Source organism: Oryctolagus cuniculus, chromosome 13, assembly GCF_051225735.1.
Source record: "Oryctolagus cuniculus isolate XC-2025 breed Fujian yellow rabbit chromosome 13, ASM5122573v1, whole genome shotgun sequence".
In the NCBI taxonomy this organism is placed as follows: domain Eukaryota; kingdom Metazoa; phylum Chordata; class Mammalia; order Lagomorpha; family Leporidae; genus Oryctolagus; species Oryctolagus cuniculus.
In genome coordinates, this window is record NC_142879.1 from 47,261,440 (window position 1) to 47,281,273 (window position 19,834).

At 37.9% G+C, this 19,834-nt stretch overlaps 1 protein-coding gene across 9 annotated transcripts in view; it reads right to left on the minus strand.

Moving 5' to 3' along the window:
• Positions 1 to 19,834, minus strand: part of NEBL (nebulette) — a 395,196-nt gene that overhangs the window by 113,952 nt on the left and 261,410 nt on the right. The window lies entirely within an intron of this gene.

Here is a 19,834-nt window from a genome sequence, read left to right on the forward strand (position 1 = left end):
GAGTCCACAAAAGAACTAAGGAGTGTAGAGCGAATCTTTCACTCCCCTACGGTACTTATGAAAAAAGCCCTGGGTAGGAAAGAGTATTCTCATTGAAAGGGTCTTGAACATCAATATTGTTTTTAAAAAGTCTTAAAACATAAAATTGTATACATAAAATTGTACATAGTTACGGTGTACCCAGTGGTGTTCTGATACACTTATGCAACTATCATGTATATGTATGCATTGTGTAATGTCTAAACAGGGTAAATATATGTATCTCCTCAAACATTTAACTTTATATCATAAAAACATTCAAAATCCTGTCTTCTAATTTTTTTAGAGAAATATACAGCACATTATCATTATCTATAGTCACCTGCTGTGCAACAGGATCCAAGAACTTCTTACTCCTATCTAACCATAATCTTTCACCCTGCCCCTCCCCAGTCTCTGGCAAGTACAATTATACTTTTAAACTTCCCCATGAGATTTTCTTAGATTCTGTGTACGAGTGAAATCATGCCTTACTTGCTTCATGTGTGTGTACGTGTGTGTTGGGCTTGCTTCTCTTAACACAACAACCTCCAGTTCCACTGAAATTAATAAGATTTCAGCTTTTGATGGCTGAGTACTATTCCCTTGTGCATATGTACCACATTTTCTATATCCATGGATAAGTGGATAGACACTTAGGCTGTTTCTATTTCTTGGCTATTGTAAATAGGGCAGCAATAATCATGGGAATACAGATGTCTGCTCAACAGATGGATTTCATCTTCCTTGGCTGTATACTCAGGAGTGGGATTGTAGTGGGATGGTAGTTCCATGTTTAGTTTTTAGGGGAACCTCCATGTTGTTTTCCACAAAGGCTAGACTAACGTACACTCCCACAAACAGTGCACAAATATCCTCTGTGCTCAACATATGCCAGCATTCCTTTACCTTTTGTCTTTTTGATAACAGCCAATCTAACTGGAATGAGGTGATATCTAGTTGTGCGGCCTGATGAGTAATGTTGAGCATATTTTTCATGTACCTGTTGACCATTTGTATGTCTTCCTTTGAGAAATGTCTATTTACAACTACCAAACATCATTCTGATTTTTTTTCTGTTGTTGGGTTCTCCATATAGTCTGGTTATTAACCCCTTGTCAGATATATAAATAACAAATATTTTCTCCCATTCTGTAGGTTGCCTCTTCATTTCCCTGATTATTTCCTTTGCTATGCACAAACTCTTTAGTTTTATGAAATCATCTTTATCTATTTGTGCTTTTGTTTCCTGTGCTTTCAAGTCTACTCCAAAAGAAAAATCCTTGTCCATTCCGAAGTCCTGAAGCATTTCCCCTACTTTTCCTTTTCATAGTTTCAGAGTTTTAGGTTCTACATTTAGGTCTTTAATCTATTTTGAATTGATTTTTGTTAACGATTAGAGCCTAGAACTGCACTGTGGTCTTCCACATGGGTGGTAGGGGTCCACGTACTTAGGCCAGCTTCTGCTGCTTTCCCAGAAGCATTAGCAGGGAGCTGGATCAGAAACAGAACAGCCAGGACTCGACCTGGAGATCATACAAGATGCTAGCATTGCAGGCAGCAGTTTAAACCCTAGTTTCTTTCTTCTACATCTCTGGATATACAGTTTTCCCAGCCTCATTTATTGTAAAGAATACCATTTTCCAATGCATGCTCTCAGCACCTTTGTCAAAGAGCAGTTGCATGTAGATACCTAGGTTTCCTACTCAGGTCTCTGTTCTGTTTCATTCTTCTATGTATCTTTTCTCATGGTAATGTTATATATTATAGCATTATAATATATTTTAAAGCCAGGTAGTCTAACGTGTGTGACTTTGAGTTTTTTTTTTTTTTCCTTAAGATTACTTTGGCTATTCGGGATGTTATACAAAATTCAGTTGTGTTTTTTTCTAGTTCTGTGAAATATGTCATTGGTATTTGGTAGGAATTGCCCTGAATCTACTAATTATTTTTTATGGACTTTTAAAAAAAGATTTATTAACTTATTTATTTGGAAGGCAGAGTGACAGAGAGAGAGAGAGAAATAGAGTAGTATGGATATTTCAACAATCTTTTTTCTTCCAATCCATGAATACAGGATGTCTTTTTGTTTCTTTGAGTCCTCTTCAATTTCTTCCATCAACGATTTATAGTCTTCATGGTAGAAATCTTTCACTTTGATTAAATTTATACCTAGGTACTTTATTGTTTTTGTAGCCACTGGAAATTGACTGCTTTCTTGATTTCTTTTTTTCATATAATTTGCTATTGGTATATAATAACACTACTGATTTTTATATGTTGACTTTAAATCTTGGAACTTTGCTGAATTTGTTAGTTAATCCTAATAGCTTTTTAGTGGAGTCTCTGAGATTTTTTCCTATAAGCTCATATCATCTGTAAACAGTGACAATGTGATTTCCCTCCTTTCCAATTTTGATGTGCTTTCTTTTTCTGCCTAATTGCTCTGGTTAGTGCTTCCACTACTATGTTGAGTAAAAATGGTGAATGTTGGTATCTTTGCTTTTTCCAGATCTCAAGAGAGACATCCTCAAGCTTTTTCTCATTCAGTATGATTTTAGAGTTGTTGGTTTGTTATATATGACTTTTTTTTTTTTTTTGACAGGCAGAGTGGACAGTGAGAGAGAGAGACAGAGAGAAAGGTCTTCCTTTGCCGTTGGTTCACCCTCCAATGGCCACTGCGGCTGGCGCGCTGCGGCCGGCGCACCGCGCTGATCCGATGGCAGGAGCCAGGAGCCAGGTGCTTTTCCTGGTCTCCCATGGGGTGCAGGGCCCAAGCACCTGGGCCATCCTCCACTGCACTCCCTGGCCACAGCAGAGAGCTGGCCTGGAAGAGGGGCAACCGGGACAGAATCCGGCGCCCCGACCGGGACTAGAACCCGGTGTGCCGGCACCGCAAGGCGGAGGATTAGCCTAGTGAGCCGCAGCGCCGGCCTTATATATGACTTTTATTATAGTCCTTCCATATCTAATTTGTTCAAAGTTGGGTTTTTTTTTTTTTTTTGGCTTGAAGCAATGTTCAATCTTATCACCTGCATGTATTGAGATTATCACATGATTTTTGTCCTCCATTCTGTTGATGTAGTGTATCACATTTACTGATTTATGTAAACAGAACCATCCTTGTACTCCTGGGCTGAATCCCAACTGATTGTGGTAAATAATCTTTTTAATGTACTGTTGGATTTGGTTTGCTAGTATTTTGTTGAGGGTTTTTGCATCTATGTTCATCAAAAATATTGGTCTATAGCCTTCTTTTCTTCTAGTGTCCTTATCTGGTTTTTCTATTAAGGTAATGTTGGAGCAGGACTTTGGCATAATTGTTAAGATGCTGCTGAGGATGCCCACACCCCATATCAGAGTACCTAGGTTCAACTTTTAGCTCCAGCTCCTGACTCTAGCTTCCTGCCAATGCAGACCCTGGGAGGCAGTGGTGATGGATCAACCATTGGGTCCCTGTCAGCATGGGATTCCTAGATGAGTTCCCAGATGTAAGCTTTGGTCCTGGGTCAATGTAGGCATATGGAGAGTGAACCAGCAATGGGGGTTATCTCTCTTCTGTCATGTAAACAATAATAACAAGAAGAAAAATCATCAGACCCCGTTATACTTTGGTATTAGCAAATCTGTTCCCATGGCTGCTATCAGGTAGTTAGGTTTACGTCTCCAGAGACATAACTCCAAGGACACACATCTATGCCATAATCTCAATCACATAGTGCTTGACTGTCTTCAGGGTTCTTCAGGTCATGTGCAACAACTGTCTTCACGTTTTTGATGAATGTTTATAGCACAGCAGGTAAAGCAACCACCTGTGATGCTTGCATCCCATATGGATGCTGCTCTGTGTCCCGGCTGCTCCACATCCCATCCAGCTCCCTGTTAATGGCCTGGGAAAGGCAGTGGAAGATGGCCCTGCCACCCACATAGTAGACCCAGATGAAGCTCTTGGGTCCTGGCTTTGGCCTGGCTCGGCCCTGACTGTTGCAGCCACTTGAGGACGAAACCAGCAGATGTAAAGATCTCTCTCTGTATCTCTCCACTTTCAGTCACTCTGACTTTCAAATAAATAAATATATCTTTTTTAAAAAAAGGAAGGAAACGTGTTTTTCTCCAACATGGTGACAACTGACTTGCAAATGAAAATGCAAAATAAACACTTGAACTAGATCAAGATTCAGTACTGAGTTAAAAAAAAAAAACTTACAGCAATAAACTGATTTTTTAAAATTTAAAATAGTAATTCAACATTTCTTATAAAACATCCTAAACAATCAGGTGAGAGAAGAATTAGTTTGCCTGATTGTTTTCTTTTTGACAGCTTTTTCACACTCCTTTTTGTGCCTGGACTTCTATTTTTCATTGTTTTTTGAGGACTTTTCCCCAGGGGGCTCTTGCTTCTCACTTGAATCCCTAGTTACTTCACCTCAGCGGGGCATATTTACTCACCATTTGGCATCTGCCCCAAAGAGAACTTTACTAATGGATGAGGAAGGAGGAATAATTTCTCCCAACAAGAAAGGTAAGCACTCCAGGGCAATTTGTCATCTTTATAAAAGAGAAGAGTTCCGCTTAATATTTTAGCCCAATCTATGTTTATAATTTATACTCATTAACATATCTTCTCTTTTGTAATGGCTATTTCATTACTGCATTATTGCTCATTAATTAGAAATAAAAAGAATACATCAATAATTATGCTATTAAAACAAGATCTCTAGTGTTTTCCTACAGTTGTATTCTGATTTTCACAAATATAGAACCTACTCACAAATGAGAACTACATAACTAGATGATATTGGAGGGAAGAAAAGAACAAGCAACTGCAAATAATTTTGGGCACCAGAATTTCCAGGTTGAATGTTGTTGGGAGGCCAAAAATTAAAACTATGCGGTCTACTTCTAGAGAGAGGCGAAAGTAATCTTGTTCAATGTCTACATGAACAAAAGCATTCACTAAACTGCAAGACTGTGGGTTAATCCGCAACTCCCCTGAGCCGTTAGTTGGATTTTCATTAAGGATGAGCTAATTCCATAATCACTCCTGCAATCCTCACTGCCGGGAAAAGCCCAAGGCTTGAGTGGTCTGCATGTGGCTTTCAATCAGATCCACAGGGTCAGGCAGGCCCAGACTCCTGAAAAAGCATCCCTTTGCTGGAGTTGTCAGAGAGCTGTGTCAGGCATAACTGAAGACTTCGAAACTGGCACCTACATTCAAATTACTGGCTTCTTATCTAATGTTCCCTTTGGGGATATACCAGTCTTTCATTATCTTTAAACTCCTTTACAATTCCATAAATTGTTGAAAATAGATAACAATATAATTCTTATCCATAGAAATGCAAATTAATTGTGTCCTGGGGAAAGCAATTGATCACTGCCTGCAGATAGGTCCTTTCTGCATCTATTTGTAAATTAATTTCAGCTTTCCTTATTACTCATTTATGTGTGGCTCTTGAAATTCACCTTTGAACCAACTGCACCATCTTACAGATGCCCTCATTTATTAATAAATTAAAAATCTCTGAAATGTGTTTATGTTTTATGACAGTAATGATTTTGCCATTTAAAAACATCCTTTAACAAATGCAAATGATTATTTAATTATCCTCATTGTTGGAGAAAGCTCTCTTCTCTCAATTGTGAAATATAGCTGTAAAAATTGTTAGTGTTTATTGAAATCAGCTTTTTGTTTTGTTTTGTTTTCAGGTCTGGTCTTATTTGACTATTGGCAAATGCCATATGTGTGCCTGCCTATACGCACATTCACACATCACACACACACGCACACACTCAAGCAGAGTTCATTCATTACAGCTGCCAGCTTCCGCCTGAAAAGCATAAAGGCTTCAATAAATGCAAAGAGCTAATTACTCCCCACATCTGGAAAAACTTGAATATGAGAGTGGATGTATTGAAGCAGCTCTTCGTTTGGCTGTCAACACTGTACCCTGAGCCAGAAAGAGAGCAGGCTTGATCACTCTTGGCAATTCCTTAACCCATTCCGAGATATAGATGATATGCCAATTAATTCATAACATGTCCTGTTTACATGATTTATGAATTCCATGAAAACACAGTAAAGTAAATAATTTCTTAGTAATTTATGGAGAAAAGCTGTTTTTGTCATATTTCCAGGAGGAAAAAAACATTATACATTAAAATATGGCAAGAATAATGACAACCTCATAGTCAAGGAAATAAAGAGGCTTTCGGGGATTGTACAGCATACTGAGAACAATAACTTCCATCAACACATGTAAAATTAGACAATTTGGCACTCTGTGGAGAAAATGTAATAATGCTTCTAAAAGGAAATCAGGAGCGCTATATGGGCTCACAGCAAGATTTAACAGAAGCCAAGAAATGGGTAGATCTCCCCTAGAAAAGAGTATGTAAGCTGGACTTCGGCAAATTGGTGGGTTATAAGGAAGGCATCCAAAGACCATTTGCCATGACCTAGAGACAAGAGTGGGAGGGACCATAAGTTCAGTGTCAGTGGAACAGAAAATAGGAGTGACAAGAACTGAGAATCAGGAAGCAGTCAGAGACCCCAGGGGAGAGCCTGATGTGAATGCATGGAAATCGCTTAACCTAACACAAAAAGCTTAAGTTGGTCTGAACCCTGAAGACCTGTTCAACCATTTGGAAGCAGCAACCTAACAGCTTCCCTATTCCCTCTATGTGCCTTGAATTTGGTTTTTACCCACTTTGTGCTATCATTTGCCAACTGACGTACTCCTCGTATCTCTGGAGTTCATGAAAATTCTTAGTGAAAAATGTATTTCCAGGTTTATAAATCTAGTGAAAAAAATATGCAAAGGAAATCATTTGTATTATGCTTGCCCAGAAATAAATGAAATTTACAATAAATATGTTTGCAATATAAACTTCATACCTTCACATTTTCACAAATTCAATTTTATTTTTTAAAATTTTTATTTATACTCACTTTATTTGAAAAGTGGAGAGGCCAGTGTTGTGGTGCAGCAGGTAAAGCTGCCAGCTGCAACACCAGCATCCCAATATGAGCACCAATGCAAGTCCTGGTTGCTCCATTTCTGATCCAGCATCCCTGCTGATGCGCCTGGGAAGGCAGCTGAAGATGGCCCAAGTACTTGGGCCTCTGCCGTCTATGTGGGAGACCCAGAGGAAGCTCTGGGCTCCTGGATTTAGCCTGGTCCAGCCCTGGCCATTTGTGGCCATTTGTGGGGTGAACCAGAAGATGGAAGATTTCTCTCTCTCTTTCTCTCTCTCTCTCTCTAACTTGGGCTTTCAAATAAATAAATAAATCTTGAAGGAAAGAAAGAAGGTTGGCAGGTAGGTAGGTGGAAGAAGAGACAGAGAAAGAGAAACATCTTTCATCCACTGGTCAACTTTCCAAATGTTTACCACAACCAGGACTGAGACAAGCAGAAGCCAGGAAGGAGCCTTGAATTGCTTCCCTGTCTCTCCCACAAGGGTGGCAGAGACCTAGGTATGTGAATGATCATCTGCTGTTTCCCAGGGTGCACATTAGCAGGAAGCTGGATGGGAAACTGAGTGGCTGGGATGTGTTCTAGGCACTCTAGATAGGGAACACAGGTGCCTCAATGGCATCCTAACTACTTACTACACGCTTGCCCCACTATCACAGTTTTATTATTGAAATGCACCTCTTTCTTCTATCCTACTAAGTAAATGATGTCAGTGTCTCTACTCAAACCTTAACCATTACACTACTAACATCTACATTCACTGAATTCACTGAAGATTTCTTCCATCCTGAAGTCATGATTTCATTAAACATTAAGCCAGGAAAACACAATTTATGGTCACACAAATTCAGTACTTTTGAAATGTTAATTTCTGAGTCTTATTCCAATTATTTCCATAGAGGTTTTTCATGTGTAACTTAAAGAACAGTAGCAAAATAAAATCATAATGAAGTAAATATGTCACTGAACACTATAAAGTCGGAGATGCTTTAAACTAATTGATAGTGTGAGGACTGAGATCTTGTCTGAAATATACTGGTGACCATTTCTCTCTAAGGACTTTGTTTCTGAGCATGGATATGCGTGTGTGTGTTTCTAGCTATATTCACTTTTTATCAAATATTTCTCGTGTGCACTCTATGGGCTGGGAACTATTTCAGTCTCTTCAGACAAAATCCCTATCCATCTCCTCTCTTTCAATCATACATTCATTCCTCAAACGAGCATCTACTTCATACCACACTATGAACTGAGGTATTTTATATGACTTTTTCATACTAAGCGTTTGAGAGCCAGTATATTTTAACTCTATAATTTCAGCACATTTCTATTCAGACTAGCCACACTGTAAGTACTCAGTGGTCCAGTGTGGACAGTGGCAAACAAAGTGGACAGGACAGCCTTTGAGTAATTACAGACCAGAAAGTATTAACTATTTTTCAATTTAATTGTATAGATCTTAAATATGGAAAATACTTTGAAAATTAAACTTCTTAAAGATGATGATTTCAGAATCCTAATAAGGAAGCAATAAAATTTGCAATCTATTTTAATTTTCCAGACCTAACGAAATCAGTCTTCTATGTAAGAATGCACCTTATTAAAAATTTAAATTTTCATTATAAATAATGAACTCTTTAAATTATGTTTTAATTAAGTTTAACAGAGGTGTATTTTCAAAATGCTATCTTGTTTCATTAATGAGAATGACAGAGTTCCAACAGTTTTCAGGATAAATATTCACTCTTTAATTCTCTATCTATATAGCAAAAAGTACAAATAGTGAAGTAACCTCCTTTGAAATTCACATTTTTAACACATATTTCTGAATTTAAAATATACCAGCAATTATTCCTCAGTTTGGCCAAGTAAATCCTTTTAAACCATACTGGAGAGCCATGGCACTGTGAGGTATCAGATTCAAATAATAAAACCTAGTGCATCATGTAAAGAATGAACGCGCTTCAGTGACATGAGCTTCCTGTTTTAGAGCAACCGTACATTCTCCAACACTCAATGGAAAAGATCTCACACCATGAGACAACAACAGGATTTCTTGTTTCTGCTCCATAGCAGCTTCTCTCCTGGACGGAGTCAGCCAACAAATACTTCTCAGTTACTGGAATCTTGAGTAACAGCCAAATGCAGTGAAGTGCTCTGTATCCACGACCACTGCCGCACAATCTGAAGGCCTGCAATTTTATGTATGTCATCCCTCATGCACGTTCTGCTGCCAATTCTGGAAAAAGATGAACTAAGTAGCATGGAGAGAGGCAGTCACAAACTCTTACAGGATGCTTCTGCTGCCCTCCAGCAGGCACCAGGAGAGGACACAAAAGGGTGATCAATGTACAGACAAAACCCCCCTTTAATCCCCATAACATCCATTTCACAGAGGAGGCCCCTGGGACTTACAGTGATGGCCTGCCCAAGTTTTCATAGTAAGGGATTCCATTTGTGCCAAACCTACTAGACCACAGGCCAACAGAACACTGAACAACTTTCCTTTCTTTCTGGTGTGATACTATCATTTTCTATCGAATTCAAGAAACTTTCCTGCTTTTCATTCATTAATGGTATTTATAAGCGATAGTGAGCTGCTAAATGGTTAACCATCATCTGTCCCAGGGTTTAAAATTCTTTTAATTAAAAAGTTCTTTAATTAAAAAAATAAAAGCCTCACTCTGCAACTTTGCACAATCTGCTCTAGTAAGCTGATATGGGCCTGTGCCACACAGCACTGCAAGCTATGTCTTCAACAAAAGCCTGTCTAATGTTCAATGGACCAAGAAATGCCAATCAACTTGCAAGACTAAGCTTCTAAATCTTAAATCAGGCATTTCAAGATATACAATTATGTGTCAATGCTATTCTATTCCTTATCTATTTGTTGATGAAATAATTTTAAACAGAAATACTGCAACCTTACTTTGCAGCACTCTTTCTGCTGATCACTATACATTGAGATGATAAACTTTATGCCTGTTGTGCTCTTGGCAACTATTCAGATACATGCATGATACTGCACACACAGAGATGAAACAAACAGCTACCGAGCTGCTTTGACACTCAAAAGGATCTGTTAGTTTGTTTTACATGGCATCCAGTATGTAAAAAAAATTAGAATATAATAAATGCTCACTGAGGATGGTACTATAGTAGTAACTTTCACCTATGGGGACACTTCAAAAAGTTAATAGAAGTCAGAATTAAAAGGTAAGTTTATTTGGGTGCAAAAAAAATTTAAATCCAGGCATTTGAGTTGGCTCCAAAAGATCATAGAAAATGCATTTTGGGGGGGAAGAAACTATATATAGCTTTCAAAAAAAATTTTGCAGCAAAATAAACATCTCTTAATTAGATTAAAATTTTCCATGAACTTTTTGAAGTATTCTCATATGCACTAATTTAAACAATGAAACAAATCTAGTTTACAGAAAAACTCAGGAATTCTCACTGCTTTGCAAAATATGAGAAATTTATCCCGAAATATTAGAGCACCAAAATCTGTACAAGGTCTGTATACAGTCTGTATACAGATTTGTATAACAGTTAATTCATATACACTTAGAACCGAAAGTGAAAAAGTCATTTAATACTTTAAAAATGAATATCTTCTACCTATTCCTTGTAAAGCTAATCATTTTAAAAGCACAGAGAAATGTCTTTATAGTTTTCTGTAATGAACTATCCAAAAAAGAGTACCTTTAAAAGCATAATCCTAATATGAGGGTTTTTTACATCAAAATTTTTAACAATGATCTGTTGAAAAGGAGGCATTTTTGCTGATATCCAATGAAGTAGAAAGGATACCTTTATTCATAATTTTAACTAAACTTGGATATTAAATGAATATGCACATAATTCAATGAAGCATTTTTCGCTACAGAAATATCATTCAGGGCTGGTGCTGTGGCATAAGTAGGCAAAACATCTACGGGCTGGTACCAGCATCCCATATGCATGCCAGTTCGAGTCCTGGCTGCTTCACTTCGGATCCAGCTCCCTGCTAATGGCCTGAGAAAGCAGCAGAAGATGGCCCAAGCGCTTGGGCCCCTGTACCATTGTGGGAGACCCAGAAGAAGCTCCTAGCTCCTGGCTTCAGATAAGCCCAGCCCCGGCTGTTGCAGCCAATTGGGGAATAAACCAGCAGATAGAAGACCTCTCTCTCTCTCTGTGTGTGTCTCCCTCGCTCCATAACTCTGCTCTCAGTAAATAAATGAATATTAAAAAAAAAGGAGGGGCCAGCGCTATGGCATAGTGGGTAAGACTGCAGCCTGCAGTGCCACCATACCATATGGGTGCCAAATTGAGACCTGGCTGCTCCACTTTTGATCCAGCTCTCTGCTATGGCCTGGGAAAGCACTGGAAGATAACCCAGGTCTTTGGGCCCCTGTACCCTCATGGGAGTCTCGGAAGAAGCTCCTGGCTCCTGGCTTCAGATCAGCATAGCTCTGGCCATTGCAGCCATCTGGGAAGTGAACCAGCCAGATGGAAAAACAACCTCTCTCTCTCTCTCTCTCTCTCTCTCTCTCTCTCTCTGCCTCTCTGTAATTCTGCCTTTCAAATAAATAAGTAAATCGGGAGGGGGAGGGGCAGGGGAGAGGGAGAAGAGGAGAGGAAGAGAAATATCACTACCGGTGCTTTTAGATCAAGGTTAAACTTTGGTTCCTAAGATTTAAGGACACTGTATGTGCCATTTCCTTTCTTAATTCCTTATAGTATTTACATCATTTTCTCTTATACAGAGTTAAAGAAAAATAAGATATTAAATTAATCATGGTAAATATACTGCATCATTCTACTTTAGACATAGTATTCATAAGTGTGAATTTTTTTAAAATTAGAATAATTTTACATTTTAATAACAAATCTTAGGAGAGTTTTTGTTTGTTTGTTTTGTTTGTTTGTTTGTTTGTTTTTGACAGGCAGAGTTAGACAGTGAGAGAGAGATAGAGAGAAAGAGAGAAAGGTCTTCCTTTTCCGTTGGTTCACCCCCAAGTGGCTGCTATGGCCAGCGTGTTGTGGCTGGCACGCTGTGCTGATCCTATCTAATTGCTCATTAGGAGATAAGAATTTCTATGATAGGGTCAATTATTTATATTATAAACCTAACCAGCGCTGTGGTGTAGAGGGTAAAGACACCACCTGCAGTGCTGGCATGCCATATGGGCACCAGTTCAAGTCCTGGCTGCTCCACTTCCAATCCAGCTCTCTGCTATGGCCAGGGAAAGCAGTGGAAGATGGCCCAAGTCCTTGGGACCCTGCACCCACGTGGGAGACCTGGAAGAAGCTCCTGGCTCCTGGCTTCAGATTAGCACAGCTCCAGCCGTTGTGGCCATTTGGGGAGTGAACCAGCAGATGGAAGACCTCTCTCTCTGCCTCTCCTTCTCTGTCTGTGTAACTCTTCCAAAATAAATAAATTTTTAAAATTAAAAAAACCCCAACAAGAGAAACAAAACAAAAGAACAAAACAAAACAAAAAAAAAGAAACAAACAAAAGAACAAAACTGAACCTTCCGGGATAGAGTTGAAGACTTTATAATAAAGAAAACTACATATGATTTTATGTTTCAAGTTGCTCTTTATTTGATTTATCTACTTTAAGCTGAGTGTTTTGTTTTTGTCTCTTTTCTTACTTTTCTAAAACACAACTACAGATCTCTGTTAAACATAGGAGTGGGAATAAGAGAGGGAGGAGATATATAGGTTGGCACATGCTCACTCGGACTTACCTCCAATGGTGGAACTAGAAATGTGCCAGGGGATTTCAACTCAATCTTACCAAGGAGGCAGGTACCAATGCCAGCGCACTTGGTAAAGTGATAAGTATAAATACACAACAGATCAAAAAGATAGGGTATGTGTCGATGAGATTTCACAAATAAGACCAGTGTAAGCAAATAATGAAGGATATAATTAAAAGGGAGAGAATGATCCTGCGGGGGAAACAGGACACACAGCAGACTCATAGAATGGCAGCACTCCTGCCTCAGAATCAACCATTGGGACATTCGGATCTGGCTAAAAGGTCCATGAGAGTCTCACAGGCATGGAAAGCCATGACATGGTGGCACAAAAACAATCTAAATGAAAGATCCTGGTGAACAAGACCCCAGTGGAAGGAACAGGCCATCAAGGAGGGAGGCGCCTTTCTCTGAAGGGAGGAAGGAACCTCCACTGTGATATGGCCTTGACTAAACAAGTTCAGAGTCAATGAACTCAAAGGGCTTCCATAGCCTCGACAGCTCATGGCAAGAGTCTCGGGTGATTGCTGACGTCATAAATAAGAGTGCCAATTGCTAAATCAACAACGGGAGTCACTGGGTACATGCTCCCCATGTAGGATCTCTGTCCTTAATGTGTTTTACTATGAAACTTAAAAACAACACTACTAGTCAAACAATACCCTATACCTTGTGCGGTTGTGTGAGTACAGCCTGTTGAAATCCTTGCTTAGTATATACTAAGTTGATCTTCAGTATATGAAGGTAATTGAAAATGAAACTCGATGAAGGGCGGGATGGGAGAGGGAGTGGGTGAGGGGAGGGCCACGGGATGGAGGGAGGTTGGGGGGGGGGAAGCCACAACAATACAAAAGTTGCACTTTCTAAATTCACATTTATTAAATAAAAAAATACTATATATCAAACAAACAAAAGAATAAAAAAGAACTTAATACTTTACCCTTTTAGTATTTTTTATGTTCTACTTAAAACTATTGGTTGAACTCTGTAATTAATACACAACTACTCTTAGGTGTTTAATTAATGCTATAACTAGTACTCAAATAGTATTTTACACTTTGTGTTTCTGTGTGGGTGCAAACTGTTGAAATCTTTACCTAATATATGCTAAATTGATCTTCTGTATATAAAGATAATTGAAAATTAATCTTGATGTGAATGGAAGGGGAGAGAGAGTGGGAGAGGGGAGTGTTGTGGGTGGGAGGGAAGTTATGGGGGGGGGAGCTATTGTAATCCATAAGCTGTACTGTGGAAATTTATGTTCATTAAATAAAATTTTTTAAAAAATAAAAAAAAATAAATAAATAAAACACAACTACAGTGAGTCACCCGTTTAAATAAGCTGTCTTTGTTCAAATATTCTAAAGTTAAAACACTTATAATTCAAGGGCTAAACAGTTTTCAAAACATCGCCAGAAATATATCTTTTAAAGTGTAGGACCTAGTTGCCCCCTTAGCACAGTGGGCAGCACGTAGTCTCACAAAATGCACGACCAGCTTCTATGATATTTGTATTTCAAAGACAGAACCAATTATTATATTTGAGACCAATGATTTTAACGGATTTGAACTCTGCAATAATGGGCTTCCACACAAGTTCTTTTGTTGTACTCAAAAAATAAAAAGCATAGGTAAAATAGCATGAGGGTATAATCCACAATGAGTTGATGGCAGAATTTTATTCTGCCACTGTGACTGACAAGATGACAAGGATGATCAAGGACAGAGAAGATATGAAGCCCACTAGGTCCTCAACGCACGAGCTTTAGTCACGGAGACAGCATTTGGAAAAGGGCAAGCAGGAAGCACACTGGTGTGAGCAGCGGAAGAAAGAAAACCCCATAGAGAGTCCTAAGACCTGGGTTCAAAAGCCCCACTTCGTACAAAAGTAGACAAGCCTTTCTAGTTCTAAGATTGGCTGATTGCCAATTTATCTGCTTATTTACTGTACATTATGGTGCAAGGGATCAAAAGATGAAAACATCATCTATTAAATTCTTTTGTCAAACATTTACTATTTGTTGTTGCTGCTGTTCTTTGTTTTGGCCAAAGAGGAACAGAATTAATCTATGTTAAACAGCGGTTACCAAGGTAAGTTCTTCATCTATCTTATCTCATGAGATAGTCATAAACTCTCTGGAAATCAAATACTATCAGGATCTCCCAACTGAAACTCAAAAGTAGCATTAACAGGATCTGAGACAAGATCTTCTACACATTTATGTAACATCTCACCACACATGCCTGTTGTGTACGTTCAACACTGTGATATCATATGGCTGAAATCCACTTCTTACAAATTCCTTTTGTATTATGACCACAGCTCAAAGCCTAACCAAGCGTGACTGAATGGTTAATAAAGTACAGGACATTTATAAAATCCATTCCTATATACATCAAAGTATTTTTAACTGTTATAAAATCACAGCCTTTAAACACTCCAAGGACATTCTCATACTCTAGTTTTAAAACTAGAACATGAGCTCCAGTACATACATATAAGTGGATTCCCTATGAACATAAAACAGAGATGCACTCCCAAGGTAAGAGAAATCATTAGTGATGTAGTTACTCTTAGTATATTCATAGCTACGTGTTCCAAAATCGATATAAACATAATCAGTGGGAAATTAAATTCTGATAAAGCCAAGAGTTTGGCTTTGAAAAGCTTCTAGGCATTTATCTCTGCAATGATCTCATGGGAAGTTCAAGTTTGATTTTCAAGCAAGAACACCATTCAAAGATCTAAAAAGCAGATATTTATCATGGCATTCAATCTGTTGCAAAATTCCTTGGCAGCCTGACTCAATGTAATACAGTTTCCATATCATCACAAAGGAGGAAAGAATTGTGTATCTTTAAGCATTATCTTTCTTTATCCTCAATTTAAATAACGTTTTTTCTCCTAAGGTTATAGTAGCACTTTTACTATTCTTAGCATACTATTGTGTGAATATTAACAGTATTTCAGTTTTTCTGCAAATAGGAATATAAATGTGAAAAAAATCAAAAAATCATGTTTCAAAAATTAATCAGGTAAGCAACACAACTATATTGTATCTTAGTTCTACTGTATATTTTTAGGTGTATTACTATCTCCCAAAGGAATGCTTAGAGACTGTGGCTCAAAGAGGATCAAATTAAGGGCTTTGATGTTTGAAATACAAAAGCAAACTGCTCATGTATACATTATGTTCAATATTTGATTCAAGCATCAATATTTAGACTACCACAGATAAGTCACTATGTTAGGCACGGCGAGAAATAAAATATTGAATACAATCTAGTCTTTCATACTCAAAGGTCTTGTAATCTGTGAATAGACAGACAAATCAAGTACAGGCTATAAAAAGGTCATCAGAGAGTTACAGTATTGGAAGGGTTTAGAGGATGGAGGAAATCTCAAATATCAGGAAGACTCTAAAGTTTAATGACCATTGCTCTTTGGTCTTTACATTATGAAGACAAGTCAGCTTTTCATACCTGAGAAAGAGGAGGTTGGGAAATACAGCACAAAGACTACACAACAGTTACTCTATGGTCCCCATGAGAAACCAGCTCAGCGTGGCAGGGAGAAGGTGGATGAGTAAAGAATACTGGCAGTAGAATGGAGACAGCTTTAAAAGTCAAGCTAACAATTTTATTTATAATATTTTGAGTCACAAAATCTTAAGCAGGAGAGTGACATGAAAATCCAAGAGGGAGAGAGAGAGAATAATCTAGTTGCAATGTAGGTATAATAAGCTGAAACGAAATAAAGAGAAAATTACAAGACTTCTGTAGATGTATCTAAGTGAGAGACAAAGACATATGCCAGGGTCATGAAAGTCATTGAAAGGTTTAGATTTTAGAGGCTTTAAAGAAGTAGACTGAGTGACACACAAAATGTAAAGAATGAGGGGAGAGAAGCTGTGCTAAGGTGTTGTGAGTTCTTTCGAAGAGAGGGGGCAATGGTCCCAGGCCCAGGCATGTTGAGTCTAAGATGGAGTACAAATGCTCAGAGGTCATGATTACAGCACTGACTCAACTCAGAGAAAGGGATCAGAGTTCAAACAGCCAGGGGAACATCTTGCAGCAAGTAAACAATGATTCTGCAAAGCATCTCCTACAGGAAAGCATCTCATTCCCAAATGATCATTCACATTGCACATAGGAAACAGTACACTCCAGAAACAAGGGATCCTGTGAGACAATGAAAAACTTCCTCTATTCTGTTTTCCTAATAATTCTCAAAAACTATACCACTTTAATGGAATGCTTCATTATAAATATTTAGAAATTAAGAGCTTGAGAGACAAAGAAGTTTATTATCTGCACTTGGGGGCTTTTAAAATCTTTTAAATATTCTTGTATGGTAATAAAAATTATGTTGGCAGTTACTGAAAATAGCAAAAAAACAAACAAACCATAAAAACCAAGTGTTTGAAATATTGTATTAGGGACTGTTGTTGAATTTTATCAAATGCTTTTCCAGCATTAGTGGCCTTTCTTAACTGACTTTGGATCAATATCAATAGTACATTAATATATTTTCTAATATTAAACCACCCTTGCATTCTTGGTTTAAATACTACTTGCTTATGGTAGATTATTCTTTGAATGGATAGGATCTTATACATTTGTTTACATAATAGCAAGTATTTTACAATGTATATTTAGGTTTTTGAACTAGAATCATTTACGTTCAAGAAGTGGAGTTTTATTTTTAGGATGGTCAACCTTTTTGTCTATGCCAATTTCTGTACTTCAGAAATGGCCAATCATGAAAACAAGACACACTCAACAATAAAGTTATTGCAGACGTGTCAATAAAACTACCTGTTGGATATGCTCAGGACCATCCTCTTATGCACTAGTAACGAATCGCATACCCTAACTATCCAGCCACAATTTATTCAACTGAAAGCAGATGCTGTAGTTGAGAAAAGGAGACACACTGGTCACTCAATAACCAATCTCAACATGCTTCATGAGCTTGAACAAAGAAGCTGTAGACAATCAGATGGCAGTTGATTTCCAGAGCTATAACACCAACAGGGCTCAGGCAGGTGCCTGTTTTTCAACTATACACAGATAAGCAGATTAAGAAAACTTGTGGCATTCAGAGAAAAGCAGAGATTTAAAAAAAAAAAAAAAACATAAACTCCAAAAGACACAGTGAGAGATTTGCTTTCTAATAACTTCATAGTTCCCATAGAGTTCAGCCTTACTTGAGGGAATGGTTCTCTATGAGAAACCCTATATCCTTCTTATAAATCTCTTTTTTGTTAGTCATTCCTTGGAACCAGACATCCTTAATATGATATTTATCAGAAACAGGAGTCTTTTATACAGCTAATCATTTAATAATATTGTTCAATATTTTCCTTGGCTATTGCTTTCCTTGGGTTTTCTAATTCCTCTTGAGTCAGTTTTGGTAGTTTATATATTTCTTTTACAAGTCAATTTCATTTGTTTTCCAGATTTATTAACAGACTGTCCTCTCATGGGTTTTGAAGTTAATGATAATCTAATCAGACTGAGTTAATGGTAACTGCACATCCAGACAGATGTTCCAACTTAAAAGAAATTTATGACATAGCAAGAATACAAATTGAGATTTTGAAAAATCAAGATAATCTTAACACCAAATTTAATACACAGTGAAAGTGCTATTCTTAAGATTTATTTTTCACGTATTTTCTTAGTGAAAATTTTTTTATTATATGTGCTGCTGAAGCGAGCACTGAAATTTTTTTTTTATCATACTACAGGCCAGGCATCTAAAGAACAGATATGAACCCATCATCATAATGATATTTCACCAACAAATACTTAATTTAGACATTTATATGGAAAGCATGAGGCTTTGAAATTTTTAAGACTGATATTTTAAGTCAGATCTATAAGCTGACAGAAAATATTTATTTCCAGATAGTAAATGAATCCTCTATTCAAAGCATAATTGTTAAAACTGCTTTTCAAATGTTGTCATAACCTAATCAGTTATATAGCAGAGTAAGGCATAAAAACTGTCTTTCTATGATAAACCATCATTGACTAAGTCAGCCCTCTTTTCAGAAATAGTCTTTTGTTTCCTAGGTGAGAACTGAAATACAATGAATGGCAAGGTGATTAACCAGTCATCTGGTCTAACTGATGTCTGAAGAATGCCAACTGCTATGTGCCAGGATTCTAAAACTACAGGCAAGATATGTGGCTTATAGGGTTCCCAATGTCTTAGTCTACACAAACCTGAAATACTTGTGGAACTCCACCCAGGGAAGCTACAAAAGAAATAGAAACAAACTACCAATTTTAAAATTTAAAAATTTAAAATGTAAAAATATCTAGAAGTCTGTTACGAAATCTTTCTTGGGGAGCTTTGGAGAAAATCGTTTTGCTTTCAAACATGTCCTTGATTAGAAGCTTCTAACAACGATTAGATAGAAAATGTGTCCACTCTGAAGCTCTTCAAGGCAATTGACTGTTTTACATTCTACCACAAGAGTCACAGATTGTGACATTTGACCAGATATATCCACAACCTCCTGGCATAGACATGCAGAAAAAATCATCAGAACATCTGCTGACATATCTTTATGACTTAAAATTTAAGGCTTTTTTTTTTTTTTTTTGACAGGCAGAGTTAGTGAGAGAGAGAGAGACAGAGAGAAAGGTCTTCCTTCCGTTGGTTCACCCCCCAAATGGCAGCTACGGCTGGCGCTATACCGATCCAAAGCCAGGAGCCAGGTGCTTCCTCCTGGTCTCCCATGTGGGTGCAGGGCCCAAGCACTTGGGCCATCCTCCACTGCACTCCCGGGCCACAGCAGAGAGCTGGCCTGGAAGAGGAGCAACTGGGATAGAATCCGGTGCCCCAACCAGGACTAGAACCCGGGATACCGGCACTGCAGGTGGAGGATTAGCCTAGTGAGCCGCGGTGCCAGCTGACTTAAAATTTAAGAAAGAAAACTTCACTAACTTCTGGATCTACAGGAGCACATGTATATAATTTAGAGTGAATACAGACTACACTGAGGAACAAGCTCAGATTCTATTTGCTGATAGAGAAGGCACATTGAAAAAAGATACATTCAGCACACAACATCCCCA